Below are 16,360 nucleotides of genomic sequence, written 5' to 3' on the forward strand. Positions count from 1 at the left end.
GTATAAACAAAACCTACACCAAATGAGGAAGATGCATGAATTTCTTTTCTATTGTAATGACCCAATTTTGGGGTTTCTTTGAATGAACCTCTACTATGCTTTGCATATTGTAAATTGTTGAATCAACGTAAAATTATTTATGTACCACTTATTTGTCTATATTGCTTTTAAAGTAATGAAGATCTCCTCTAATTGCTTAGAAACTTGTGGTAAATATGGGAATCTGTTATGTAATGTTCCCATTTTAGCTCACCAAGGTTGGTAGTTTGGATTAGTCTATGAGTGGCCCTCGTAGACTAAGTCAGTTGGTTAGAGGGTCTTAGTCAACAAAGATGAATGCCAATTCTCATTCAAAGTGCATGAGTGTTTAAAATTGCTCTTTGGTTGGATCAATTTGGCAAACTTACTTTTTATAGACAGTGTCTATTTCAATGAAGTCAAGATCCTATCTTTAGTCAGGCACTTGAACAGGTTGGTGGCAGTGTTGAGATTTGATATCATTGACAGGATTGTCATCCAGAGACTTACTATTCATCTATGTTCCCCCGAATTTCCGGGACGGGGACGGCAGGGGACAGCGGGACAGGTTTCCGGGACGGCATTTTTTTGCCAATTTTGGGGACGGCGGGGGATGGCAAATGGGGATGGAAAAAATGACATTTTTTTTAGTTTTTTTAATTTTTTGTGTGTTAAAAAATTGGGGACGGATGCAAGTCCCCAATGAAGTTTCCGGGACGGGGACGTCCCCGTCCCCGAAACGCTGGTTTTTTTGGGGGGACGCGTCCCCGGGAACATAGCTATTTGTAGTATGTCAATCTTATCTTGTTACCCTTGGCAACGGTAACAGTGCTTCTCTTTAGTTGTATTGGGATCAAGATCCTGCCTCTGCATTTTCCATTTGGCTCAATTTGAGGGACTTACTAATTATAATAAGTCAATTTGTGGTCAGATGCTATTTTTAGCAAGGTGCATAGGCATCTGGCTCAGGCACTGAGTATCTGGATTTTGAGTTGATCACCTAAGGAATTAATAAGCTAATTATTTGATTTGTAATTATTAATTAAGTTGGAGATTATTATAAAGTAATGCCTAGTGCATCAAATGGTTATTCAATAAGTTTGATTTCAGCACCTAAGTTATGGAGGGAAAAACAATTAAATGTTATATATCAAATATTTTCTCTGTTTATCTTGTTTTGTCTAACACAGTATCCTTTGCGGTGGTGGTGGTGATCAGTAATGACCAATCCAAAATATACTCTTAACTGTTTCAGATATAATGCCTTACGGTTATGAAATGGTTGTATCGCTATTTCTGATTGGGGTCTTTATATTTATGCAATCTCATTTCCTAATCAGTAGTAGATTACTTTCACTTGGCTCTGAAGGGATAACTGGAATAAGAGAATTTGTGATTGCCTGGTTGCTTGTATACCAACGTGATATACTGTTGCTTGTTTCTTTTACTTTGTCAATCTGATATTTAAAGTTTAAATTATATTAATCTAGACTTGGTAGTTTGCATATAGACATGTTCATTGCCTGATTTTTGGATCGAATTCAATGTACTGCTCTCTGTGTATCTCCCCTCCTTTAATCCTCTATATATATCTTCTCACTAATAGGATATCCTTTCAGATTTGAAGAGACATGTCTTCCTCTTGGTTTATGAATTCTCTTCATTGCCTTTTGTTTAAATTACACCTTAACTACTATTAGTGCACATTATTCTTTCACTTCAGTTGCAAAAGCAGTCAACCTTACAGATAACATGTAACAGACTTTTTGCCATTTTGTTTATTGGATTGGAATCTATAATACTATTTATCTTCAAATAACTGTTAATTCTGTAACTTCAAATCATGCTGGTCTGATGGTACAGATTGTACAGATCTGAGTATGAATTCAATGACCTACTAATGATAGGCTATATAAATATTTGTCTTGTCCTAGTTGAAATCGGCGTCTCCCTTGGATAAATTTGATAAGTCTAAACTTAGTCAAATTAGTTTGGTTAAACACTAACTAAAGGTTTTGTCCTTTGGGTGCTGATTTCAAGGAAACTAATCAGGACCGACCTAGATAGGGACATGTCTCTTGTAGAGACATGCCCTTTGGTTGCATATTTATATAGGGTGGGGTTGTAGTTAAAGGACACACAAAGAGAATAAAGTCTGCTCCTTTAAGCAAGTCTGCCCTATTCGAACACTAGCAGATATAAAAGATTTCAGAATAATAAATATATTATTGACATTTCTTATCTCAAGTCTGTAACAAGAAAGATCATCTTCAGCAAGAATAGGAGAAGGTTTTATCTCAGATTAATCACATAGAATTTGCAGAAACTTTACATGGTATCAGAGCTTTGGTAGTCGAACCTAGGCTCTACAAATTAAACAATCAGACTTAATATATCTAGGATCATTCTTCTATCTTCAATGGCATACACAATCAGACCCGAAGACAGGTTTGATGGGAAAGAACACTTCGATGCTTGGAAATTCATAATCATGATGATTCTTGAGGAAAATGATGTAAAACAGTTTGTTGATTCAGCATCAAAACAACCTACTGCTGAACCTAATAAAACTATCTGGAGTAAAGGAAACAGGAAAGCCATGCAAATTATATTAGATGGAGTGAAAAATGAAATAGTACCCATTCTAACGAAACATCAAACAACATTTAATATGATGAATGCATTATTAAATGCATATGCGGTCAACAATGCAACTAGAGTCCTCGCACTAAAAAGGCAACTAAATCATATACAGATAAAAAAGGGAGAATCGATGAATTCTTACTTCATAAGGGTTGTTAGTCTAAGAGATGAACTTGCAAGTATAGGAACCACAATTGATGACAAGGAACTAACACTGATGGCTATAGATGGGTTCCCAGATTCATGGGAAACGTTCACACAAGGAATATATGCTAGAGACAATCTTCCTGACTTCAATAGACTTAAGGGAGATTGTCTTCAAAAAGAATCTAAAAAATTTATGAGGGAAAGTTGAAAACTGAAAATGAAGAACTTCATGTTCTCAACACAAATTCCTATAAAGGTAAGAAGAAGCACTTCAAGAAAAAAAAAAGGTAATCAAAAGAACAACAAACCTAAGAAAGATCTATTCAAAATAAAATGTGAAAAATTTGGACACTTTAGATCTAATTGCCCTAAGAATTCTAAGCTGCAACTAAACTATACAAACATTACTAGGAAAGAAGATAACTATGATCCTGAGAATCGTGTATTGTATTCAGCACTATCAAATGAAGTCTCAAGTAAGGCATGGGTAATTGATAGTGGATCATCTCGACATATTACAAGATACAAAGAAGCACTAGACTCTATATCAAAAAATGTTGATGGCGAAGTCACTATCAGTGATAATTTAGCACATTCCATCAAAGGAATTGGAAATTGCACCCTGAAACTGAAGTCGGGTAGTGTTCTATATCTCAAAGGAGTACTCTATGTACCAAGAATAAAAAGGAACCTAATCTCTATTACAACACTTGAAGATGATGGGCATAATGTTGCATTCATGGATGGTAAAGTATTGACCTGGTCTAAGAACTCTTCATTTAAGAAATCAAAGTTGATTCGTCAAAGAAAGGTATACTTGTATGAATTAAATACAGAACCTACTCGACCTATTCAAGCCTTAATTCATGAAGCTGCTGATATAAACGAAATATGGCACAAAAGGTTAGGTCATCTAAATTTCAAAACATTAGCAACTATGAAAAAGATGGTAACTGGTTTGCCTAAGTTGAATAAAGATCACTCAAGTATATGCATAGCATGCGCTCTACATAAGAACACCAAAAGTCCATTTCATGATAGCACTAGAAAAACTAACAATGTTTTGGAATTAATCCATTCAGATTTATGTGGACCTATGTTTGTTCCTTCTCTTGGAGGATTCTGGTACTATATACTTTTTATAGATGACTTCTCTAGGAAAACTTGGATTTACTTCTTAAAGTGTAAAGAATCAGAAGAAATCCTTAAGAGATTTAAAGAATTCAAAACCTTAACTGAAAAGTTATCAGAACACAAAATTAAAACTCTTAGGACTGATAATGGAGGAGAATACACTTCAGACTTGTTTAAAGAGTTTTGTAAAGATACACGAATTAAGAGGGAGTACACCGTTCCTTATAACCCACAACAAAACAGGGTAGCAAAAAGGAAAAATAAAACAATTATAGAAGAAGCAAGAGCTATGATAATTGATCAAAATTTAGAATACTATCTTTGGGAAAAAGCCTCTTGTGCTATTGTCTATATTCAAAACAAAAGACCTCACTCCTACCTTAAAGATAAAACTCCTGAAGAAGTTTTTACTAAGTTTAAACCCAATATAAGTCATCTTAGGATTTTTGGGTACCCTGTATATATACATGTTCCCAAAGAAAAAAGAACCAAGTTAGAAACCTCCAAGAGGAAAGGTAATTTTGTCGGGTATAGTGAAACATCTAAAGCATAGACGATTTTCATACCAAGTCAGAAAAACATTAAACTTAGTAGGGATGTAATATTTGAAGAACATTTAGCATTCAAAAGAGCCCTAAATTCTGAAGATCCCTCTCCCTTAGTTCTAAAGAAAATACTGAATCTGAATTTTAGAGGGAGAACATTGAAGAAATTGAAAACAAAATTCAAAATCTTAATCTTGAGGAAACTCAAAATACAAATAAAAGACAACTTTGGGCCATTATGGCAATAGAGGAAGCACAAGAGTTCACTGCACCATCTAGAACCTTCAAAGAAAGCAAATGACCCAAAAGATTTTCTATTTATGCAGCAAACATAAGTGATTTATCTAAATCAAAACCAACCAATGTTTTAGATGCTATTAAACATGCAGCTTGGAAGGATGCCATGACGGAAGAATACCAATCCATTACGAAGAATGATGTTTGGAAAATTGTTCCAAGACCTAAAAGAAAATCCATTGGTTCTTTTAAGTGGATATATAAAATCAAGAATGCTACAAATGGTAGAATTGAAAAATATAAAGCCAGATTTGTAGCCAAGGGATTCTCTCAGACAGAAGGGATTGATTATGAAGAAACTTTTGCTCATATTGCTAGATAAACCTCTGTAAGAGCAATCCTAGCTATTGCAGCATTGAAGGGATGGAAAGTACATCAGGTGGATGTAAAAATAGCATTTATGAATGGAAAGATTACAAAAAAGGTATATTTAGAGCAACCTGAAGGGTTTGAAACTCATAACCCTAAAGTTTTTGTTTGCAAGCTCAAGAAAGCTCTCTATGGACTTAAACAAGCTCTTAGGGCGTGGTATGAAAAAATTGATAAGTATCTCACCGGCTTAGGATTCTCCAAGAATGAAGCTGATCCAAATCTATATTATAAAAGGGATAGAGATAATATAGTAATCTTGATACTGTATGTTGATGATTTACTAATAACAGGTGATGATCATCTCATAGATCAATGCAAGAAAAATCTAATCAAAGAATTTGAGATGAAAGATTTGGGACTCCTTCATTACTTCCCAAGACTAGAAGTATGGCAGAATTCTAACAGCATCATAATTAATCAAGGAAAGTATACATTAGATATCTTTAAGAGATTTGGAATGTGGAACTGCAGGTCTATGTCTTCTCCAAAGGAGACTGATCTACATAAAATTAAGGAAGCAGCAGTAGAATCACCTTCCATAGATTCTACTCTCTACAGACAGATGATTGGTTCGCTTATGTACTTGGTAAATACAAGACCTGATATTTGCTATGTTGTTAATGCCTTAAGTCAGTTTATGTGTGGGCCAAAGGAGATTCACCTAGTTGCAGTCAAACACATTATGAGATACTTACAAGGCACTCTTTAACCTTGGGCTCAAATATGAAAAAGTTGACTTGGATTCACAAGGATTCATAGACTCAGATTGAGGTGGAAGTGTTAAGGATAGAAAAAGTACTTCAGGATTTTTTTCAGTTTAGGATCAACAATGATATCATGGATATGCAAAAAGCAGTCATTAGTAGCACAAAGTTCCATAGAAGTCGAATTGCAGCAGCAATGGCCTCTCGAGAAGCAGTTTGGCTTATAAAGTTACTTGTGGGATTATTTGGTCAAGCCATGAGTCCTACGATTATTCATTGTGATAATCAAAGTTTCATCAAGCTTTCTATCAATCCATTTTTTCATGACAGGTCCAAGCATATTGAAATTCCTTACCATTATGTTAGAGATATTGTATACGAGAATACTGTAAAATTAGAATACATTTGTACTGCAGATCAAACAACAGATATTCTTACCAAACCTCTCTCTCTCGAGTGAAGATAGATCACTTCAGGAAAAGAATTGGTATGTTTGAATTATGAAACATTTTGTATTCCTTAAATTATTATTAATAATTTTTATTGTCAGGCTATTGACTGTTCTGGGCTTCACCATTTGTATTCATTATTTAAGAAGTGACAATCTCTAAGATAATGAACACTTGTATAAAATACAATATGAGAGATGACAATCTCTTAGATAATGTGTTGCTTAGATAATGTGTTGAACAATAGAGAACTACTGTCAGATCTAGATGAGTTCAAGATCATTGTGATGTAGACATTTCTATGCCTATAAGTCACAACTTGGATAAAGAAAGAATTTTATTATTCTCAAAAGTTTTGGTTCCCAAAACCATAGATTGGAAATCCAAGAGCCTGTCACTTCTTCGATAGGATTCCGCAATCAGTTCCGGCCAATGAATGGGAATACTTCTCGATTCCCTTGCACTTCAGGCTCTGCTACACCTAGGTGGGTAGACCTTCTCCTCGAACTTGATTACTTGGTTCAAAGCTTTTCTAAAGCGAATTTAAGCTTTGGAGTTCTCCAGCTAGCAAGGTCCTTGAACTCAATTAAAATGGAACTGAATGCTAAGTACTTGAAATAATTGAACGCTTTGTATAAGATTTTTCAATAATGAATTCAATGCTTGTAGGAAGGAAGATATAGATTTTCTAACTTCAATAATAGAAAGACCAGTGCCTCTGCTCATCTGGGTAACAGAGTCAACTTCAGTGAATTTTCACGTACAACTTTATAAAGTTCTTATGCACTTATACTGCCAACAATTAAATAATCAAGATGCGACAAATCAAATATTACGCAATCTTAAATTAGTTCAGATTGAACTTTAACTCCTCTGGTAGGGAAACAAACTGGACACAAATACGAAAACAACTATATATTTCACAATATTTGTGATGATTGAATTTAAATGCTAAATGACCATGTCCACTTATCCGACATTTAAATTGTATACAGAATCCCAAAAAATAATTACAAAGGATGATTCATGTGCAATTTAAATCTCCATGCCATTTAGTAATAAACAAAAGACAGTTTATTATAAAAATAAAATAATTGAATTTATATTACAAAGTCATATTATAGCCCTCATTTCTCCGTACAAGTAAATATAAAATACTTCCTGTTGAATATAGATGTTCAATGTAGAATGTCTCTTCTATTTACAAATAGCCTACCCCTTATTTATATCTTTGATATAAGGAGACATGACTTCTAAATATGAGATGGTGTCTCCGCTTTAAAATAGTATTTTCTACTCAATTATAATCACCTCTTTTCATTTAAATCCTTTTTACTCTTAAAATAATCGTTGTTTGATATCCTTAATAAAACACCTTTAGTAAGTTTAATCACCTAATATCATTGACGGATATCTTATGTGTTTTTTTTTTTTTTTTTTTTTTTTTGGTGGCATATGGCTTTTGTAGTTGAAATTAATATTTCAACAATACTATACAAGTAATATAGTTTCAGGTGAATTATTCTTGCAAAGCAACGATTCCATTGGTTGGAGTTTGTTCACGTTCTAGCATATGACTGTCATAAGTTTTTCTGAGATTCATTTGCCTGGCACAAGTAAAACACGATAATTTATGAGAATTCCTTGCTAGCAATCCTAATTCAACATTCATGTACTTTGGCTTATGTATCACGATTTCTAAACAAATGATCAATCCCATAATAGGTGAAGCTATTATCATTCACACATCCATATCCAGGGCATCTATATATGATGATCGCTAAATTAGGGGACCAAACTGGGCGTAGTGTAGCATATCTTCTTACATCTACAGCTTCCAATCTAATCAACATGGTATGAGGACACATCATCATGTGCTCCATACCCGTACAACCTCATTCCTTTTAATTGCTCATGACATTTAACTTCTTCGTGAATGATATTCACGTGCTTCTTCATTGCCAAACCCTCGACACGCTCACGTCCTCCTCCTATTTGACCTGTGGCTATTATAATGAATATGTATTGATCAATGCTTATCTTTTATTGATGTTCGATCTTCATCTCTTTATGTTTGTAAGCTATCATTTTATGAGTAAATGTATTCATATATTAATCATCGCTTTGCAATTCCAACCATAGAAGAGTGAATTTTATCAAGGCATGCTCTTGTGAAATGAATGAAAAGTAACTTGAAGACTTTCTCATAAGGGTGCGATCATAATCCAATTTCATCTTTGGACTAGCAAAGTGTATTATGTTTTGAAGAAATGCATGGAGAAACTGTGATTGTTATTCTGTTTACAGAGAGCAAAGTATTATATTTTGTAGAGAATATCTGAAAGTCAGAGGTACAAGCATCCAGACATGCACTTTATTTTCTATCTAATCAACACGAAGAAAGAAGAGATCCAAAGTCTATTCATTTCTCTTAAGCATTTCCAAATACATGCCTTTTATGGCCTTTGATGGTCTATAGTGTAGTTCATTCAATACATAACACTTCAACAACTTCCGATAGCTCATTCAAACCTTCACAGTGCTCTCTTCCTCATATAATTCGATTCCCTACAACATGTAAACTCTATTGCAAAAATGGAGCCTCTAAAATTTGAGCTCCATCACACTGTGAACTGGTAGATCTTAAATCAGGATCATATTTGTGATATAGGCCTGCCAATACCTATGAGTCACAACTTGGATAAAGGAAGAATTTTCCAAATTTTATCTTGTATATTGCATTCCATGCAATATCATTATCACTAGTATGAGTGATAAGTCATTTCATAGGTGTAGTAATATGACATAGTATCATGTGTTCATGACACCACATACTTAGAAGATTCAAATAGATATAAAGTATCAATATATGCTTATTCATCTTAATTGATGATGCTAGATATGTTATCTCTCAATATGATTATCAAGTTAAGCATGAGTGTTAATTTTGTAACTTCAAATCATGTCGGTTCGATGGAACAGATCTGAGTATGACTTCAATGACCTACTAATAATAGGCTATATAAATATTTTTCTTGTCATAGTTGAAATCGGCGTCTCCCTTGGATAAATTTGATAAGTCTAAACTTAGTCAAATTAGTTAGATTAAACACTAACTAAAGGTCTTGTCCTTTGGGCATCGATTTCAAGGAAACTAATCGGGGCCAACCTAGATAGGGACATCTCTTGTAGAGACATGCCCTTTGGTTGCATATTTATATAGGGTGAGGTTGTAGTTAAAGGACACAAAGACTATAAGTCTGCTTCTTTAAGCAAGTCTGCCCTATTCGAACACTTGCAGATATAAAAGATTTCAGAATAATAAATATATTACTGGCATTTCTTATCTCAAGTCTGTAACAAGGAAGATCATCTTTAGCAAGCATAGGAGAAGGTTTTATCTCAGATTAATCACATAGAATTTGTAGAAACTTTACAATAACTTCTACTCCTTTTATTTCCTAATTGCTGTTTATAATCAACAAACAGCCTTTTAATAATTCCTACCAATGCATCTTATGGTTCCTCCTAAGCACGTCTTGTTAATGTTTGTAGCCTTTATGGCAAAGATCAACAATAAATAATTAAATATGCAAATGTAAGCCAAGAGTGGCTACATATTTAATGGCAATATAATAATAATAATAATATGAAATATATTATTTTATTATATGATAATTCAATTAAGTGGGAAAGCTTAATTGGCCCCATTTGAAGTGTCATGTCTTTTGGTAGACGCACCTCTTCATCTCATATATATATTATATGTGTTGAGTGGTGAATAAGGAACGCACAAAAACATAATGTGCAAGTAATTATTCACCACTGTTGCACTATACCTCTTATCTACCCTAAAATCTGAAAACTTCACATGGTATTGGAGTGAGTTCCTTCATGGGAAGCTTAACCGCTTAAAGGTAGATCCATTCAGATTTATGGACAATTTATTGTTGAATCATATGTTGGGCAAAACGAAAGAATCCAATGGTGCCCTTTTCCTGAATGTGAGTATGCAATGGAATTGCATATTGGAATCACAAAATGCTACGATGTCACCTACAGATGTTCTCATCGTATTTGCTGGAGTTGCTCAGAAGAGATGCATCGCCTTGCAGATTGTGATATGGCTAGAGAATGGTTGTTGAAGAAAAGCGACAATGCAGAAACGGAGAATTGGAAAATTGTAAACACAAAGCTGTGCCCACAATGTGGGTGTGCAATAGAGAAGAATGAAAGTTGCGTGCATATGACATGTGTGGAACCATGAAAATTTCATTTTTGCTGGTTATGCCTTGGGGATTGGCGAGGACATCCTGACTTTTATTACTGCAACAGATTTAATGTTGATGAAATCTGAAATCAGAAACAAAGGAAGAGAAAATAAAGAGGGAAGCCACTAAACAATCCTTGGATAGATACAGTCATTATTATGAGCGATTGGCAGCCCATGAAAAGTCCAGGGCCAAAGCAGTGTCAAATCTCAAGAACGTACTTCAGATCAAACAGTTGGCTGACAAACAATTTGTACCTGAATCACATGTTCAATTAGTGAGAGATGCATGGGTACAGGTTGTTGAATGCACAAGAGTGTTGAAGTGGACGTATGTTTATGGGTATTATCTCGCTCAAATTGAAAATAAAAGTGCCTACTATAAGGAATTGTTTGAGTATACCCAAGCTTCTACCGAATCCCATTTAGAACAACTTCAGCAGTGTGTTGAGAGAGAGTTGCAAGTTTTTTATTGAGAGCGAAAAGCCCGCAGAAGAATTTAATGAATACCGAATCAAGCTTGATACCCTCACAAATGCCACTAGCCATTATTTTCACAACCTTGCCAAGGCAATTGAAAAGAACTAAAAGAAGACTAAAACACTATTTAATGATTGGAATATGTTTGAGGAGTCAAATATTGATTTAAAACATAGAAGCCGAATGTTGTATCCAAGTCATAAAGGTCATGCCCCACTAGTCAAAGTTGTATCGGAAGATATGAACAATTATTCATTAATATCTTACTAAGATTGGGGAACATACTCAAAGTAAAACATAATGAGGTTATTTCATAATTATTATTTTGATTTATTACATTTATGTATATAAGATGGAGAATTATTGAATACATGTAAAATGAAGAGTTCTCTTATGATGTTATATATATAAAGAAAATACATATATTTGTTATTAAATTAATAACATTAACATTCTAAGTATTGTATTCCTAATGTAATAAACCTCTTTTGTATTTATTATATTTCTATACATAAAAGCTATGTCCCTTGATCTTTCCTCCGAGAATGTTCTTGTAGGAAAAGGAGGATTGATATCAAAGTGCATAGAGGAAGCCACCAAATGTCAAAGGAATCATTTCCAAGAACATTTGAAAATTTCCAAGTGCATTCTAAACATAGCAGAATATTTTTTTGTTTAAGGTTGAATGTCAATAGGGATATTACATTATATTCATTTCTGAGTATGAGTTAAAGAATTAAAATTGGCTAAACCATTAATTCTGAGATAAATCTGGACTAAGTGACATAAACAGAAAATTATCATGGTTTGATAATGACTCGTAACCACTTGAGAAGTTATCCATAAACTTTGGCTAGATAACGGGAGGGGACCTTACAATGTACACATTGAGAGGGAGTCCTACCAAAAGTAATTAAACCTAAACTTCAGAGAGAGCAGATAGGAAACTTGTAAACTCTTCACTAAAGGGGTAGATCACATTAAGTGTCATGGACCCCAGTTACTTCAATTTGGCTTGAATTAAAACAGTCATGGCTAAATTGAGAACTTGCATACGTGGATTGAATCCACCTTAGAGATGCTTGAACTTAGGAGAAAGTTTATATATGGGCCTACTTTCACCTAGTTTCGCATTATAAACTCCTCCTTTGGGATTCATATGTATAAACATTTCTTTTATATATATTTTTATCGGCTACGTATTTAGCCAAGACTATATTTAGCCTAGGCTACATTATTGGTTGCATTTGTTATGATCATTGACTATGTTATAGCTAAGACTAACCTCTTTTATGTAGTTGAGTCTATAATTGAGATATTTGGATATTTTGCATGATCATTTCTTTGATATGTGAATATAGCATACACAATATTGTTTGTATGCATATGTGGCTAAATTCCTCTATGTGATTATTTTTTTTTTTTTAATTGTGGATAGTAGCAATCCACGGGTTGAGTCTTCTCGACTCAAGGATTGAGCACTTGGTGGACTTAATGTTCGGATACTAGTACTTGAAGACTTGGTGAATATCATGTATCTGATATTCAGATACTAGTGCAGGTGACATCATGGATTTGATGTCATATTTAGTACTTGGTGGACTTAATGTCCGGATAGCAATACGGGTGACATCATGGATTTGATGTCATATTTAGTACTTGGTGGACTTAATGTCCGGATACCAATACGGGTGACATCATGGATTTGATGTCAATTGAGTCCTTGTGACTCCAAGATCCACTTGTTGAGTACATGGTGGCATCATGGGTTTGATGTCGAGAAGCCATTACTTGGAGCATTTAGTGAATATCATGGACTTGATATTCGGCCAATGCTTTTGATATCATGGATTTGATATCGGTTGAGTCAATTAGACTCAAGAGACCAATACTTAAGAGCATATGATGATGACTTTGAGATATTTTGAGATCTGTATGAGTTTTTACATCATGAGATGATGTATGGAATATATAATAGATTTGAGATCTATTGAAGTTATGTTTTTGGTACCTCTACCAATTATGAAGATAAAGAAGTTGAGGTCTTTTATAGACTTGAGATTTATTGGTTGATCTTCTTCTCAAGTCCAAGAGGGAGTGTTAATGTTTGTGGCCTTTACGGCAAAGATCAACAATAAATATGCAAATATGCAAATGTAAGCCAAGAGTGGCTACATATTTAATGGTAATATAATAATAATAATATGAAATATATTATTTTATTATATGATACTTCAATTAAGTGGGAAAGCTTAATTGGCCCCATTTGAAGTGTCATGTCTTTTGGAAGACACACCTCTTCATCTCATATATATATATATATATATATATATATGTGTGTGTGTGTGTGTGTGTGTGTGTGTTGGGTGGTGAATAAGGAACACACCAAAACACTTCACACGTCTCACGTTAACATGTTCTTTAATATTAACAAATGCTTTCATTGTAGATTGTAGATTATATATGGTCTTATTTAACATTTTGATCGTGGTTATGGCTGGATGATTTATATTAATTATATTATTATTATTTATAATTTGATTGTTCAATATTTGTCTAATTTAATTATAATTTTATTTATATTATAATTATACTATATTATTTTAGTATATTTAATAATAGATTATATTATATAAAATATAACTATATTCATTTATATATATATATATATATATATATATATATATATATAGATGGGCGAACCCACAATAGTGAGTTACACTTTTCTACTTAAACAGACACTGAAATGTACATTCTGAAAAAAAATTCACTTTACAATGCTTATTTTTACTAAACCCTTACAAAATGGAAGATGAAGTAAATTCGAGTCTTTTAAGATCCTTTGTCTAGATTCTAAATATATTTTTTTATTTTTTTGGAATTGATATGAATCAATTTTTTGTTCTCCCACAAAAACTGATATGTTTCTGAAAACAACATTTTTAAAGAATGAAACTCACTTCATACATTTTTCCTAAAAAAGATATCAAATTGATTCTTTTTAATTTAGTTTTCTAACATCAATATCTAGTGACTGTAGTTGGTTTCATGACTCTATCATTTGTATTTCATATGTTATTAATGTTTGAAGTTGAATTAACCATAATTTCAATATAGGTTCTGATGGAGCCCTAATTTCTAAAAATTTAGGGCCTCTATTTGAATGCCATTTTTTCACCTTTTATTATATTTGCCTTAGAACTGGATTTCCATATTAAAAAAAGCTTAAATTTTCACAAGACACTTGGCTAATTTCAAACCTATCATCATAACTTTTCCAGCACTTAAACCATTTGAAAACATTTATCTAATTTGTTTTTTGTCTCCATTTTGCAGATGAGAGCACTAGAGAGTCATAGCCTGGCAATTATATTTGTTGTTGTAACCAGACTCTTGCTGACTCATCCTATTCCATAAGCCCAGTTCTTCACAGAGAATAGATCCACTATTACATCTTCTCCAATTATTAGCACCTAATATTAAGAGAAGACACTATGAGTGGACATCAAAGATAGTATTTTACTCAAAATTGAGCCGACATTATACCGACTAGAGGAAGCAGAGTATATTCAAGTGGTAATTTAATTATACATGGTTCAGAAGTAGCTAAATACGGTGAAGAAGTTGACACAAGGCACTCAATTATCAGACACTACTATTTTGCAACAACATTTGTTCAATGTGCAATGATGAAGCATTGAAGAAGGGAATTACCAAATGAAGATTTGAATTGATTTAAGTACCCATCATCTACATTGGACGGAAGTGTGAGCAATGCCTTGAAAACTGTGACGCTAATACCAGGAACTGTATCAAAAGGGTTTGGATTAAGCCCAGAAGGACTTATCCAGAAATTTGTTCCAGTAACACCTAACTGTACCACGTTGTCTACAGCTTCATTCCAAACGACAAGAGTTGGTGCTGCTTAAAAGGACTTCTGGATTTTCAGCACGTGGTGTAATCTCTGGAAACGTATATAGAGAAGTTGATCAAATAGGAACCCCTTGAAGTAGTTAGCAGTATCACGGTTTAGGAATGAGTAACCGAGCATAAACAAAGCAAAAATGTAGAATGTTGCAAATCACTGTCTTTATAACTTGTTAGTCGGTAGGGGATGAAATTATCAATCAGAAGAATTCATTCAAAGGGCAAAGGAAGTCGAGATTGGTGAGATTATCTGCAGATGGAGATATTGTTAATAGATCATCAAGTATCAATAACACTTGACATAGAAAAGAGTAAATAATAGGAGGAGTTTCTGAGAATGTCACGGGAAAGGCATGGTGGAAAGCTTAAAAAGAAGCAGCGCAGTTTTTTATTCTCGCGGCAGAGCAATGTCCTTATCTGGGCAATACGCTTGATAAGAAAAGAAAAATGAAGCAGAGAAAGGGTCACATGTGAAATATCATCACAGGAGCACAATTGGTACCGTCGGATGGAGAGACCAATATGGAGAGGGAAAATTTTCTCGAATTAGATTGACAGAAGGAAGAAGATGATTCGTATGGTTATCAAGTGATAATTGCCTTGAATATAAGCAACATCTAAACTGGTGGTTTACAAATGAACACATCTATGGTTAGCAAAATCCAATGCATTCATGATAATCATTAAGGATGACGGCCTGGAGGTGGTGTTGTGAGACACGACTCTGATAAACCTTTCCTCGTGTGCTGATATCATGGAGTGATTATGGTGTTTAAAAGGCATATGAAAAATCAGAAGCCTGAAGGCAAGTCATGCAATACCATAAATTCATAGATCGGTTTTTTAATCATGACACAGGACGATTTATGTCCTGGCTTCGTGTAGATATACCATGTGTTTTGAAATTAATTCAGGATCGAAAACTATCAAGAAATCATTTTGCCACATCACTGTTTCATCGCTCTATATCCACAGGCATTAAATTCTGAAAGTGGCAATGTAGAGGTGAAATGAATGATCACCAGTTAAGGAATAAGTCATCACATATTTGAAACATCCCAATCATGATATGCAGTTACGGTGGATTCCTGAGCACATGGTCAATCTCGATCTTCCCGATCATTTGTTTTATTCAGATTTTAAAATATAAGCAATACTGTTGATCACATTATATTACCATTTGGAAACAAATTAATGGTTAAGAGCCAGTTGGAGGATTGAAATGAAGATTATATTTGGATTAAAGGATTAGTTGATTTGTATGAAATGGTGCAAATAATAAGAGGTCATTCTATAAGGAATGGTTATAATATGAAGGGGCACGATGCTTCACTATTTGTTTGTAAATAAGAGGTGCCAAAATAGAGAATGAGA

At 33.8% G+C, this 16,360-nt stretch overlaps 1 protein-coding gene and 1 pseudogene across 2 annotated transcripts in view; one reads left to right on the forward strand and one right to left on the reverse strand.

The window, feature by feature from the left end:
- Positions 1 to 16,360, reverse strand: part of AARE (acylaminoacyl-peptidase-like protein) — a 250,733-nt gene that overhangs the window by 113,814 nt on the left and 120,559 nt on the right. The window lies entirely within an intron of this gene.
- Positions 538 to 11,167, forward strand: LOC149573080 (putative E3 ubiquitin-protein ligase ARI7 pseudogene; annotated as a pseudogene).

Source organism: Cupressus sempervirens, chromosome 2 (genome assembly GCF_028749045.1).
Source record: "Cupressus sempervirens isolate cs-2001-9-10 chromosome 2, ASM2874904v1, whole genome shotgun sequence".
Classification (NCBI taxonomy): domain Eukaryota; kingdom Viridiplantae; phylum Streptophyta; class Pinopsida; order Cupressales; family Cupressaceae; genus Cupressus; species Cupressus sempervirens.